This window comes from Ixodes scapularis, unplaced genomic scaffold (assembly GCF_016920785.2).
Source record: "Ixodes scapularis isolate PalLabHiFi unplaced genomic scaffold, ASM1692078v2 PGA_scaffold12__126_contigs__length_90152505, whole genome shotgun sequence".
Taxonomy (NCBI): Eukaryota; Metazoa; Arthropoda; class Arachnida; order Ixodida; family Ixodidae; genus Ixodes; species Ixodes scapularis.
In genome coordinates, this window is record NW_024609838.1 from 26651335 (window position 1) to 26666059 (window position 14725).

The 14725-nt window shown below is 44.1% G+C and overlaps 1 pseudogene; it reads right to left on the reverse strand.

Annotated features, from left to right (window-relative positions):
• Window positions 1-13369, reverse strand: part of LOC120850205 — a 37104-nt pseudogene extending 23735 nt beyond the window's left edge.
• Window positions 13370-14725: the final 1356 nt, after the last annotated feature.

A 14725-nucleotide genomic window follows, 5' to 3' on the forward strand; every position in this document is an offset into this window, starting at 1 on the left:
ATCTACATGTCTTGTCTCGATTACAGAGGCCAACGACAAGGGGAACGCATAAAACAAGCACGGTGCGATATCATTTATAACTATTCTTCGGTTAGCTAAACATTCTTGTAGAATGTTAGCAGACGTGAAACACAAAGAAATCGACAAATTAAGAAAATAAGTACTGCAGAATTTGAACTCATGGACACGTCCAAAGAATCACTTTATGACCGGGAGCTAAACATTTCATCTACATGTCTTGTCTCGATTACAGAGGCCAACGACAACGGGAACACATAAAACAAGCACGGTACGATATCATTTATAACTATTCTTCGGTTAGCTAAACATTCTTGTAGGGTGTTAGCAGATGCGAACACAAAAATATATAAAAAATTAAGAAAATAAGTACTGCAGAATTTGAACTCACGGACACGTCCAAAGAATCACTTTATGACCCGGAGCTCAACATTTCATCTACATGTCTTGATTACAGAGGCCAACGACAACGGGAACACATAAAACAAGCACGGTGCGATATCATTTATAACTATTCTTCGGTTAGCTAAACATTCTTGTAGGGTGTTAGCAGATGCGAGCACACAAAGATATCGACAAATTAAGAAAATAAGTACTGCAGAATTTGAACTCACGGACACGTCCAAAGAATCACTTTATGACCGGGAGCTCAACATTTCATCTACAGGTCTTGTCTCGATTACAGAGGCCAACGACAATGGGAACACATAAAACAAGCACGGTGCGATATCATTTATAACTATTCTTCGGTTAGCTAAACATTCTTGTAGGGTGTTAGCAGATGCGAACACAAAAATATATAAAAAATTAAGAAAATAAGTACTGCAGAATTTGAACTCACGGACACGTCCAAAGAATCACTTTATGACCCGGAGCTCAACATTTCATCTACATGTCTTGATTACAGAGGCCAACGACCACGGGAACACATAAAACAAGCACGGTGCGATATCATTTATAACTATTCTTCGGTTTGCTAAACATTCTTGTAGGGTGTTAGCAGATGCGAACACACAAAGATATCGACAAATTAAGAAAATAACTACTGCAGAATTTGAACTCACGGACACGTCCAAAGAATCACTTTATGACCGGGAGCTCAACATTTCATCTACATGTCTTGTCTCGATTACAGAGGCCAACGACAACGGGAACACATAAAACAAGCACGGTACGATATCATTTATAAGTATTCTTCGGTTAGCTAAACATACTTGTAGGGTGTTAGCAGATGCGAACACAAAAATATATAAAAAATTAAGAAAATAAGTACTGCAGAATTTGAACTCACGGACACGTCCAAAGAATCACTTTATGACCCGGAGCTCAACATTTCATCTACATGTCTTGATTACAGAGGCCAACGACAACGGGAACACATAAAACAAGCACGGTGCGATATCATTTATAACTATTCTTCGGTTAGCTAAACATTCTTGTAGGGTGTTAGCAGATGCGAACACACAAAGATATCGACAAATTAAGAAAATAAGTACTGCAGAATTTGAACTCACGGACACGTCCAAAGAATCACTTTATGACCGGGAGCTCAACATTTCATCTACATGTCTTGTCTCGATTACAGAGGCCAACGACAATGGGAACACATAAAACAAGCACGGTGCGATATCATTTATAACTATTCTTCGGTTAGCTAAACATTCTTGTAGGGTGTTAGCAGATGCGAACACACAAAGATATCGAAAAATTAAGAAAATAAGTACTGCAGAATTTGAACTCACGGGCACGTCTAAAGAATCACTTTATGACCGGGAGCTCAATATTTCATCACATGTCTCGTTTCGATTACAGAGCCCAACGACAACGGGAACACATAAAACAAGCACGGTGCGATATCATTCTTTGACTATTCTTCGGTTAGCTAAACATTCCTGTAAGGTGTTAAGCGACGTAAAAGACAAAGAAATCGAGAAATTATAAAAAGAAGTACTGCATAATTTGAACTCACGGGCACGTCCAAAGAATCCCTTTATGACCGGGAGCTCAAAATTTCATCACATGTCTTGTTTCGATTACAGAGCCCGACGACAACGGGAACACATAAAACAAGCACAGTGCGATATCATTCTTTGAGTATTCTTCGGTTAGCTAAACATTCTTGTAAGGTGTTAACAGACGAGAACCACAAAGAAATCGAGAAATTAAGAAAATAATTACTGCAGAATTTGAACTCACGGGCACGGCCAAAGAATCACTTTATGACCCGGAGCTCAACATTTCATCTACATGTCTTGATTACAGAGGCCAACGACCACGGGAACACATAAAACAAGCACGGTGCGATATCATTTATAACTATTCTTCGGTTAGCTAAACATTCTTGTAGGGTGTTAGCAGATGCGAACACACAAAGATATCGACAAATTAAGAAAATAACTAATGCAGAATTTGAACTCACGGACACGTCCAAAGAATCACTTTATGACCGGGAGCTCAACATTTCATCTACATGTCTTGTCTCGATTACAGAGGCCAACGACAACGGGAACACATAAAACAAGCACGGTACGATATCATTTATAAGTATTCTTCGGTTAGCTAAACATACTTGTAGGGTGTTAGCAGATGCGAACACAAAAATATATAAAAAATTAAGAAAATAAGTACTGCAGAATTTGAACTCACGGACACGTCCAAAGAATCACCTTATGACCGGGAGCTCAACATTTCATTCACATGTCTTGATTGCAGAGGTCAACGACCACGGGAACACATAAAACAAGCACGGTGCGATATCATTTATAACTATTCTTCGGTTAGCTAAATATTCTTGTAGGGTGTTAACAGACGTGAAATACAAAGAAATCGAAAAATTAAAAAAAGAAGTACTGCATAATTTGAACTCACGGGCACGTCTAAAGAATCACTTTATGACCGGGAGCTCAATATTTCATCACATGTCTCGTTTCGATTACAGAGCCCAACGACAACGGGAACACATAAAACAAGCACGGTGCGATATCATTCTTTGACTATTCTTCGGTTAGCTAAACATTCCTGTAAGGTGTTAAGCGACGTAAAAGACAAAGAAATCGAGAAATTATAAAAAGAAGTACTGCATAATTTGAACTCACGGGCACGTCCAAAGAATCCCTTTATGACCGGGAGCTAAAAAATTTCATCACATGTCTTGTTTCGATTACAGAGCCCGACGACAACGGGAACACATAAAACAAGCACAGTGCGATATCATTCTTTGAGTATTCTTCGGTTAGCTAAACATTCTTGTAAGGTGTTAACAGACGAGAACCACAAAGAAATCGAGAAATTAAGAAAATAATTACTGCAGAATTTGAACTCACGGGCACGGCCAAAGAATCACTTTATGACCGGGAGCTCAAAATTTCATCTATGAATGTCTTGTCTCGATTAAAGAGCCCAACGACAACGGGAACACATAAAACAAGCACGGTGCGATATCATTCTTTGACTATTCTTCGGTTAGTTAAACATTCTTGTAGGGTGTTAAAATACGTGAAACACAAAGAAATCGACAAATTAAGAAAATAAGTACTGCAGATTTTGAACTCACGGGCACGTCCAAAGAATAACTTTATGACCGGGAGTTTAAAATTTCATCACATATCTTGTCTCGATTACAGAGCACTACGACAACGGGAACACATAAAACAAGCACGGTGCGATATCATTCTTTGACTATTCTTCGGTTAGCTAAACATTCCTGTAAGGTGTTAAGCGACGTGAAAGACAAAGAAATCGAGAAATTATAAAAAGAAGAACTGCATAATTTGAACTCACGGGCACGTCCAAAGAATCACTTTACGACCGGGAGCTCAAAATTTCATCACATGTCTTGTTTCGATTACAGAGCCCAACGACAACGGGAACACATAAAACAAGCACGGTGCGATATCATTCTTTGACTATTCTTCGGTTAGCTAAACATTATTGTAGGGTGTTAACAGACGTGAAATACAAAGAAATCGAAAAATTAAGAAAATAGGTACTGAAGTATTTTTACTCAGTTGCACGTCCAAAGAATCAATTTATGATCGGGAGCTCAAAATTTCATCACATGTCTTGTTTCGATTACAGAGCCCAACGACAACGGGAACACACAAAACAAGCACGGTGCGATATGATTCTTTGACTATTCTTCGGTTAGCTAAACATTCTTGTAGGGTGTTAACATACGTGAAACACAAAGAAATCGAGAAATTAAGAGAATAAGTACTGCAGAATTTGAACTCACGGGCACGTCCCAAGAATCACTTTATGACCGGGAGCTCAAAATTTCATCTATGAATGTCTTGTCTCGATTACAGAGCCCAACGACAACGGGAACACATAAAACAAGCACGGTGCGATATCATTCTTTGACTATTCTTCGGTTAGCTAAACATTCTTGTAGGGTGTTAACATACGTGAAACACAAAGAAATCGAGAAATTAAGAGAATAAGTACTGCAGAATTTGAACTCACGGGCACGTCCAAAGAATCACTTTATGACCGGGAGCTCAAAATTTCATCACATGTCTTGTCTCGAATACAGAGCCCTACGACAACGGGAACACATAAAACAAGCACGGTGCGATATCATTCTTTGACTATTCTTCGGTTAGCTAAACATTCTTGTAGGGTGTTAAAATACGTGAAACACAAAGAAATCGACAAATTAAGAAAATAAGTACTGCAGATTTTGAACTCACGGGCACGTCCAAAGAATCACTTTATGACCGGGAGCTCAAAATTTCATCACATGTCTTGTTTCGATTACAGAGCCCAACGACAACGGGAACACATAAAACAAGCACGGTGCGATATCATTCTTTGACTATTCTTCGGTTAGCTAAACATTATTGTAGGGTGTTAACAGACGTGAAATACAAAGAAATCGAAAAATTAAGAAAATAGGTACTGAAGTATTTTTACTCAGTTGCACGTCCAAAGAATCAATTTATGATCGGGAGCTCAACATTTCATCTATGAATGTCTTGTCTCGATTACAGAGCCCAACGACAACGGGAACACACAAAACAAGCACGGTGCGATATCATTCTTTGACTATTCTTCGGTTAGCTAAACATTCTTGTAGGGTGTTAAAATACGTGAAACACAAAGAAATCGACAAATTAAGAAAATAAGTACTGCAGATTTTGAACTCACGGGCACGTCCAAAGAATCACTTTATGACCGGGAGCTCAAAATTTCATCACATGTCTTGTTTCGATTACAGAGCCCAACGACAACGGGAACACATAAAACAAGCACGGTGCGATATCATTCTTTGACTATTCTTCGGTTTGCTAAACATTCTTGTAGGGTGTTAACATACGTGAAACACAAAGAAATCGAAAAATTAAGAAAATAGGTACCGAAGTATTTTTACTCAGGGGCACGTCCAAAGAATCAATTTATGATCGGGAGCTCAAAATTTTATCTATGAATTTCTTGTCTCGATTACAGAGCCCAACGACAACGGGAACACATAAAACAAGCACGGTGGGATATCATTCTTTGACTATTCTTCGGTTAGCTAAACATTCTTGTAGGGTGTTAACATACGTGAAATACAAAGAAATCGAAAAATTAAGAAAATAGGTACCGAAGTATTTTTACTCAGGGGCACGTCCAAAGAATCAATTTATGATCGGGAGCTCAAAATTTCATCTATGAATTTCTTGTCTCGATTACAGAGCCCAACGACAACGGGAACACATAAAACAAGCACGGTGCGATATCATTCTTTGACTATTCTTCGGTTAGCTAAACATTATTGTAGGGTGTTAACAGACGTGAAATACAAAGAAATCGAAAAATTAAGAAAATAAGTACCGAAGTATTTTTACTCAGGGGCACGTCCAAAGAATCAATTTATGATCGGGAGCTCAAAATTTCATCTATGAATGTCTTGTCTCGATTACAGAGCCCAACGACAACCGGAACACATAAAACAAGCACGGTGCGATATCATTCTTTGACTATTCTTCGGTTAGCTAAACATTATTGTAGGGTGTTAACATACGTGAAACACAAAGAAATCAAAAAATTAAGAAAATAGGTACCGAAGTATTTTTACTCAGGGGCACGTCCAAAGAATCAATTTATGATCGGGAGCTCAAAATTTCATCTATGAATTTCTTGTCTCGATTACAGAGCCCAACGACAACGGGAACACATAAAACAAGCACGGTGCGATATCATTCTTCGACTATTCTTCGGTTAACTAAACATTATTGTAGGGTGTTAACAGACGTGAAATACAAAGAAATCGAAAAATTAAGAAAATAGGTACCGAAGTATTTTTACTCATGGGCACGTCCAAAGAATCAATTTATAATCGGGAGCTCAAAATTTCATCTATGAATGTCTTGTCTCGATTACAGAGCCCAACGACAACGGGAACACATAAAACAAGCACGGTGCGATATCATTCTTTGACTATTCTTCGGTTAGCTAAACATTCTTGTAGGGTGTTAACATACGTGAAACACAAAGAAATCGAAAGATTAAGAAAATAGGTACCGAAGTATTTTTACTCAGGGGCACGTCCAAAGAATCAATTTATGATCGGGAGCTCAAAATTTCATCTATGAATTTCTTGTCTCGATTACAGAGCCCAACGACAACGGGAACACATAAAACAAGCACGGTGCGATATCATTCTTTGACTATTCTTCGGTTAGCTAAACATTATTGTAGGGTGTTAACAGACGTGAAATACAAAGAAATCGAAAAATTAAGAAAATAGGTACCGAAGTATTTTTACTCAGGGGCACGTCCAAAGAATCAATTTATGATCGGGAGCTCAAAATTTCACCTATGAATTTCTTGTCTCGATTACAGAGCCCAACGACAACGGGAACACAAAAAACAAGCACGGTGCGATATCATTCTTTGACTATTCTTCGGTTAGCTAAACATTATTGTAGGGTGTTAACAGACGTGAAATACAAAGAAATCGAAAAACTAAGAAAATAGGTACTGCAGAATTTGAACTCACGGGCACGTCCAAAGAATCACTTTATGACCGGGAGCTCGAAATTTCTGCTACATGTCTTGTCTTGATTACAGAGCCCAACGACAACGGGAACACATAAAACAAGCACGGTGCGATATCATTCTTTGACTATTCTTCGGATAGCTAAACATTCTTGTAGGGTGTTAGCATACGTGAAACACAAAGAAATGGAGAAATTAAGAGAATAAGTACTGCAGAATTGGAACTCACGGGCACGTCCAAAGAATCACTTTATGACCGGGAGCTCAACATTTCATCTACATGTCTTGTCTCGATTACAGAGCCCAACGACAACGGGAACACATAAAACAAGCACGGTGCGATATCATTCTTTGACTATTCTTCGGTTAGCTAAACATTATTTTAGGGTGTTAACAGACGTGAAACACAAAGAAATCGAGAAATTAAGAAAATAAGTACTGCAGAATTTGAACTCACGGGCACGTCCAAAGAATCACTTTATGACCGGGAGCTCAAAATTTCATCTATGAATGTCTTGTCTCGATTACAGAGCCCAACGACAACGGGAACACATAAAACAAGCACGGTGCGATATCATTCTTTGACTATTCTTCGGATAGCTAAACATTCTTGTAGGGTGTTAGCATACGTGAAACACAAAGAAATGGAGAAATTAAGAGAATAAGTACTGCAGAATTTGAACTCACGGGCACGTCCAAAGAATCACTTTATGACCGGGAGCTCAACATTTCATCTACATGTCTTGTCTCGATTACAGAGCCCAACGACAACGGGAACACATAAAACAAGCACGGTGCGATATCATTCTTTGACTATTCTTCGGTTAGCTAAACATTATTTTAGGGTGTTAACAGACGTGAAACACAAAGAAATCGAGAAATTAAGAAAATAAGTACTGCAGAATTTGAACTCACGGGCACGTCCAAAGAATCACTTTATGACCGGGAGCTCAAAATTTCATCTATGAATGTCTTGTCTCGATTACAGAGCCCAACGACAACGGGAACACATAAAACAAGCACGGTGCGATATCATTCTTTGACTATTCTTCGGTTAGCTAAACATTCTTGTAGGGTGTTAACGTACGTGAAACACAAAGAAATCGAGAAATTAAGAGAATAAGTACTGCAGAATTTGAACTCACGGGCACGGCCAAAGAATCACTTTATGATCGGGAGCTCAAAATTTCATTTATGAATGTCTTGTCTCGATTACAGAGCCCAACGACAACGGGAACACATAAAACAAGCACGGTGCGATATCATTCTTTGACTATTCTTCGGTTAGCTAAACATTCTTGTAGGGTGTTAACATACGTGAAACACAAAGAAATCGAGAAATTAAGAGAATAAGTACTGCAGAATTTGAACTCACGGGCACGTCCAAAGAATCACTTTATGACCGGGAGCTAAAAATTTCATCTATGAATGTCTTGTCTCGATTACAGAGCCCAACGACAACGGGAACACATAAAACAAGCACGGTGCAATATCATTCTTTGACTATTCTTCGGTTAGCTAAACATTCTCGTAGGGTGTTAACATACGTGAAACACAGAGAAATCGAAAAATTAAGAAAATAAGTACTGCAGAATTTGAACTCACGGCCAAGTCCAAAAAATCACTTTATGACCGGGAGCTCAACATTTCATCTACATTTCTTGTCTCGATTACAGAGGCCAACGACAACGGGAACACATAAAACAAGCACGGTGCGATATGATTCTTTGACTATTCTTCGGTTAGCTAAACATATTTGTAGGGTGTTTGTTAGGATGGAACCTTTACTATCCGTCCTTAATCCTAGAACCTAACTGCACGTTCCCCCGGTTTGGCGTCGTCGTTTTTCCCATCCCGTGTTTGTCCTCTCGCGGCACGTGCGCGGCACGTGCGCCTGGCATAGTCCTTCGCCAGACACTCCTCACAGGTCTCCCCCTCTTGACACGTGAACCAGGCGGGAGTAGATCTGGAACTGGCTCGTGGTACGGTGTCAGCTGGTCCGCGTTAGCCACGTGCCGGTTTCGCCCAGTAACTGGGTCCTTAAGCACAAAGTCGTTAACAGCCAGGCACTGGACCACACGGAAGGCCCCCGTGCGCCGTGGAGCAAGCTTCGCAGTAACGCCTTTGGCCGCATCGCTCAATGTGTGGGCATCAAGAAGGACAAGGTCCCCTTGACGTATTGTTGGAGGCTTCCGGTGCCGTTCGTAATAAGGTTTCTGGGCCTGCCTTGCTTTCTCTTGGTGATGTCGAGAGAAATTTAGTGCGTCGTGCAGGCGCCGAGTGAGTTCCGCCGCAAAAGCATGACATTCTGAAGCTGGTGGCTCGCTGTCATCCTTGAGTCCCGCCACTTCCTACGGGGTGCGAAGCTCTCGGCCGTAGCAAAGGAAGGCTGGGGCAAATCCGGTGACGACGCTTTCTGCTGTGCGCATCGCGAAAGCGAATTTAGGAATGGGCTTGTTCCAGTCTCTGTGGGTAGAACAATATGCTCTAAGGCTCTCCTTCACAGTGCCATTGTGCCTCCTTACCATTTGTCCTGATGGCCTGTATGGCACAGTGTGGCGGTCGGCGATCCCCCAGTGGCTTAGGAGACCTCGGCACAGTTTACTGACGAATGGCTTGCCGTTGTCACTGGAGATGGAAACAGGTTTGCCGTGTGGGCAGAAAAGTTGCACCATGCACTCTATAATGGTTTTGCTGGTTGCTGTTCGTAAAGGAAAAAGTTCGATAAAATTTGTGAATCTGTCGATTATCACCAAAAGGTGTTTGTTGCGTCTGGGTGTGGTGGGCAGAGGTCCTACAATATCCACACTTAGCTCCTCCATCGGTGCAGTGGCCCACTGGCTGCTCATAAGTCCTTGAAGCTTCTGGCGGCGGGCTTTAGTGCGTTGGCACACTTGACAGCAACGAACGTACCTGGCGACATCAGCTCTCATTCCCAACCAGACAAAGCGGGAAGAGACGCGTTTTAGAGTTTTGAAAAAACCTGCGTGAACGCTTGTGGGATGGTCATCCCAGGGCACCTTGCTTTCCCCGCGTAGTTGAACGAGGAGGCCGTTGGCTTCTACTTCGGTTGTTTCCGCCAAGTCCACCAGTAGGCGCCGGTCAGGGTCATCATCAGGAAGCTTCATGCCTTCTTTAACACTCAGGAGCCTCGACAAAAGAGTGTCCTGCTTTTGCTCGTCAATTAATCTTGCTCTGTTGCTCAAGCAGGTGACATCGTCGATCAGGGACACTTCTGCAGCTGCCTCAAAGATGATCTGAGGCTTTGATTTTGGTGCACAGATGGGAAACAGCGGTTCAGGCAGGCTCTGATCAGGTATGTCTACTTACTGGAGAGGTGCCCTACTGAGGGAATCTGCTGGGATATTCGCAAGCCCTCTCCGGTGGTTGATTTTGCAGTTGAAGCCCTGGAGTCGAAGCACCCAACGCTTGACTCTTGGGGACGACTGGTCGGTGCTGAACATCCAGGATAATGAGGAATGGTCACAGTGGATTTCAAACTCGGTAAACTCGTGGTAAGGTTTGAACTTGTGTACTGCCCAGACCACTGCGAGACACTCCCACTCCTGGACAGTGTAACGTCGCTCAGATTCAGTAAGCACTCTGCTGATGAAGGACACCGGTTGCAGTTGGTCGGGGCCTTGCTGCAGAAGCACTGCAGCTATGCCAACTCCACTGGAATCCGTTTCGACGACGAAGGGCCGATGCAGGTCTGGCAAACTCATCACCGCATCGTGAGCCAGTGCATCCTTGAGCAGGGTGAAGGCATGCTCCTGCTGGTGATTCCGGATTCACTTGCGGTCATTTCTCAAGAGATCGGTGAGGGGGCGGGCAATAATGAAGAATTGTTTAATAAAGTTCCCGTAAAAGCCAAGCAAACCAAGAAAGGCTTGCAGCTGCTTGACTGTGGTAGGTCGGGGGTAGTTGAGCACCGTTAACACCTTCCCCTCGTCCGGCCTGCATTGTCCAGGGCTTATTACATGGCCCAGAAACTTCAGCGACTGGCAGCACATCTGAACCTTGCCGGGGTTCATGGTGAGTCCTGCTGATCTGATGCGCTCCAGGACTTCTCGGACATGTGCAACATGACTGCCGAGCGTCTCTAAATACACAAGTACATCGTCCATAAAAGCCATAGCAAATCGGTGGTTGATTTCATTCAGGACTTTGTCCGTCAGCGTTTCAAAGGAGGCTGGACCACCTGCAACACCAAACGGCATCCTTGTAAACTCGAAGGTGCCCTGGTAGCATATGAACGCCGTCTTCGGAATGTCGTCCTCGCGCATACGGATTTGGAAAAAACCCTGCGAAAGGTCAAAGCTTGAGAAACACTTAGCTCTCCCGAGTTGTGCCAGCAGCCAGTCGGTTCGGGGCATCAGATACACTGGCACCCTGGTGCGTGCGTTGAGCGGCCGGTAGTCTATGGCCAAGCGGAAGCCTCCGAACTTTTTGGCCACCAGAACAGGTGCACCGGTCCACTCACTAGTGCTCTGACGCACAAGTCCCTGTTCCCGCAAGTCTTGAAGGCAACTGTCAATGGGGGATTTTTTCTTTCTTGGAATTGACGGGGCGCAACTTGCAACGAACGGGTGGACTGTCTCCTGTGTTGATTCGGTGCTCAGCAAGGGAAGTGCAGCCGGGAGTTTTGGTGAAGATGGGCCCAAAGATCAACAATTTCTTTATAGGAGCATACACTCCCGGTGTCTTTGCAGAGTCTCCATCGCCTTCGGTAGCACTATGGCTGGATGTGGTGGAGCAAGTTGACTCCTCTTTGAAGGGGTTCTCCAGGGAGTACGAATATTCTTCTGCAACAAGCTCGCTGCTTCCTTGCTTTATGGCCTTCACAAATGGAACAATGCGCTGGGGTCTGTTACAATTGTCCATCCTTCAAGCGCCACATGCAAGGAGATATCTGTCACTGTAATGAAATCCCTTCCTAAAACAATGTCTCTGCAGAGGTCGGGCATACACAGAAAACGTTGTCTCCGGGAACCGGCCGCCCACCGGATCTTGCACTGAAGAGATGCAGCGGACTGGGACCATCCTGTTGCCAGTCGCAGTGTGCACACTTCCCTTTTTTGACTGGCACCTGTGGCTTGAGCAGCTGCGATGGCCGGCCGACCCAAGAGACTGACGCTGGAGCCTGTGTCGAGCAGCGCCTTGAACGTTGATGATCCAATGGTAGCGTCAAGGAGAGGCTCTTTTCCCCCGGCAGTAGTCGCCACTTGCAGCGTTCTGTCGTAGATGCTCACCGGGACAGCATCAACCAGTGTCCGTTTCCCGGACACTGTGCTTGAAAATGGCCAGGCTGTTGGCACCTGAGGCAGAGACCTGGACCCAATCGGCGACCCGTAGTACAGGTGCGAGCGGGGTGACCGATTCCTCCACATCTCGGGCCACGGTTGACTCCTTGTTGGCGCTGATGCCACTGAGAAATCGGCAGAACTGAATCTGCTACTCCTCCTGACGTTGTGGGTCCTGAAAGCTGGTCCCTGTAGTAGGCTGGTTCGATTGCCGCAGGGTGGAGTGGCCAGCAATACGTCGACGGCATAGCGACTGTTGCAGATGATACAGCATCTGCTAGAGCTGGTGCGAGAGTAGCGGGAATTGCAGCCTCCGTCCCGGGGAAGTCGCTGTTACCTTGTGCCCGGAAAGCTAGGTCACGGGCCACCTGGTTGCTTCTTGTGGGGGGCGGCTTGTACTGAAGACGCCGACAGGCACGCTCCATGAGGCCGTCCGCTGCCTTGGCAAGCTCGCTCAAATTCGCGTACTCCTGGAGCTGGGGATGCATTTGGCGTAGCACGCGGTCGACCTTTTCTGAGTCGGGCAACTCTTCCCCGATTCTTTCGTAAAATTCAGCGATGGTGTAAATGAATTCCTTGAGGTTCTCCTCGGGGTGTTGAGTGCGGCGTCTCAACTTGTCCTTTAGACGTCGCTTGGCGTCGATTGAGACAAACTCGGCACAAAACGCCGTCTTGAAATCATTCCAACTGCCGAAGTCACCAATAAAACGCCACCATAATTTGGCGCTCCCATCCAGCGCAGCCGGAACGACCTGGCTGAGACGGTGTTCAGTGGTGACTCCCGTACTCAAGCGAAAGTTTTCTAGTCTCTCGATAAATCCTTCGGGCGACTGTCGATCACTGAAGCCTGCAAACTTCGGCAACTGCGCCACAATTTTCGGCAGAGGGCCGCCAGACGGGTGGACTGCAGCCGCGGTCACCTCGGGTTCGTTGGCTGAGGGTACTGCAGCAGTCAGTAGCAGTTGGCGCACTTGAACAGAAACTTGCGCCCGCTGCATCACGGATCCGTCGGTTTGTCTTAAAAGACGGGCTATCACTTCATCTGACACCTCCAGGTTGTACATCTTCGATCCCGGACGAGCCCCCAATTGTTAGGATGGAACCCTTACTATCCGTCCTTAATCCCAGAACCTAACTGCACGTTCCCCCGGTCCGCCGTCGTCGTCTTTCCCATCCCGTGTTCGTCCTCTCGCGGCACGTGCGCGGCACGTGCGCCTGGCATACTCCTTCGCCAGACACTCCTCCCATGTTAACAGACGTGAGACACAAAGAAATCGAGAAATTAAGAAAATAGATACTGCAGAATTTGAACTCACGGGCACGTCCAAAGAATCACTTTATGACCGGGAGCTCGAAATTTCTGCTACATGTCTTGTCTTGATTACAGAGCAAAACGACAACGGGAACACATAAAACAAGCACGGTGCGATAACATTCTCTGACTATTCTTCGGCAAGCTGAAAATGCATGTGGGGCGTTAAAAAAAAAGAAGCGAAACACGAAGAATCGTGAAATTAGGATAACAAGTACGGAAGAATTTCAACTCACGGACACGACCAAAGCACTGATTTTATGAGAGGAAGTTTCTACCGCATGTCTTGTCTTGATTAAAGAGCCCAACGACAACGGGAATACCTCTAACAAGCACGGTGCGATAACATTCTTAGACTACAATTCAGCTAGCTAAACATTCTTCTCGGGTGTTAAAAAAACGTGAAACACGAAGAAATCGTGAAATTAGGAAAATAAGTACTCCAAAATTTGGACGCAAGGACACGTCCAAAGCAATGGCTTCATGAAAGGAAGCTCAAAATGTCTACCGCATGTCTTTTCTTGATTACAGAGTCCAACGCCAACGGGAACACCTCTATCAAGCACGGTGCGATAACGTTCTTTTATTATTCCTCGGCTAGCTCAACATTCTCGTAGGGCGTTAATGGACGCGTAACTCAAAGAAATCGTGAAATTAAGTAAACAAGTACTGCAGAATTTGAACTCACTGGCACGTCCAAAGCACTCACTTTATGACATGAAGCTCAAAAGTTCTGCTACATGTCTTGATTACAGAGCCCAACGCCAACGGGAACACCTCTATCAAGCACGGTGCGATAACGTTCTTTTATTATTCCTCGGCTAGCTCAAGATTCTCGTAGGGCGTTAATGGAGGCGTAACTCAAAGAAATCGCGAAATTAAGTAAACAACTACTAGGGAATTTGAACTCACTGGCACGTCCAAAGCACTCACTTTATGACAGGAAGCTCAAAAGTTCTGCTACATGTCTTGATTACAGAGCGCAACGCCAACGGGAACACCTCTATCAACCACGGTGCGATAACGTTCTTTTATTATTCCTCGGGTAGCTCAACATTCTTGTGGGGCGTTATTGAGAGGGTAACTCGAACAAATCGAGAAATTAAGT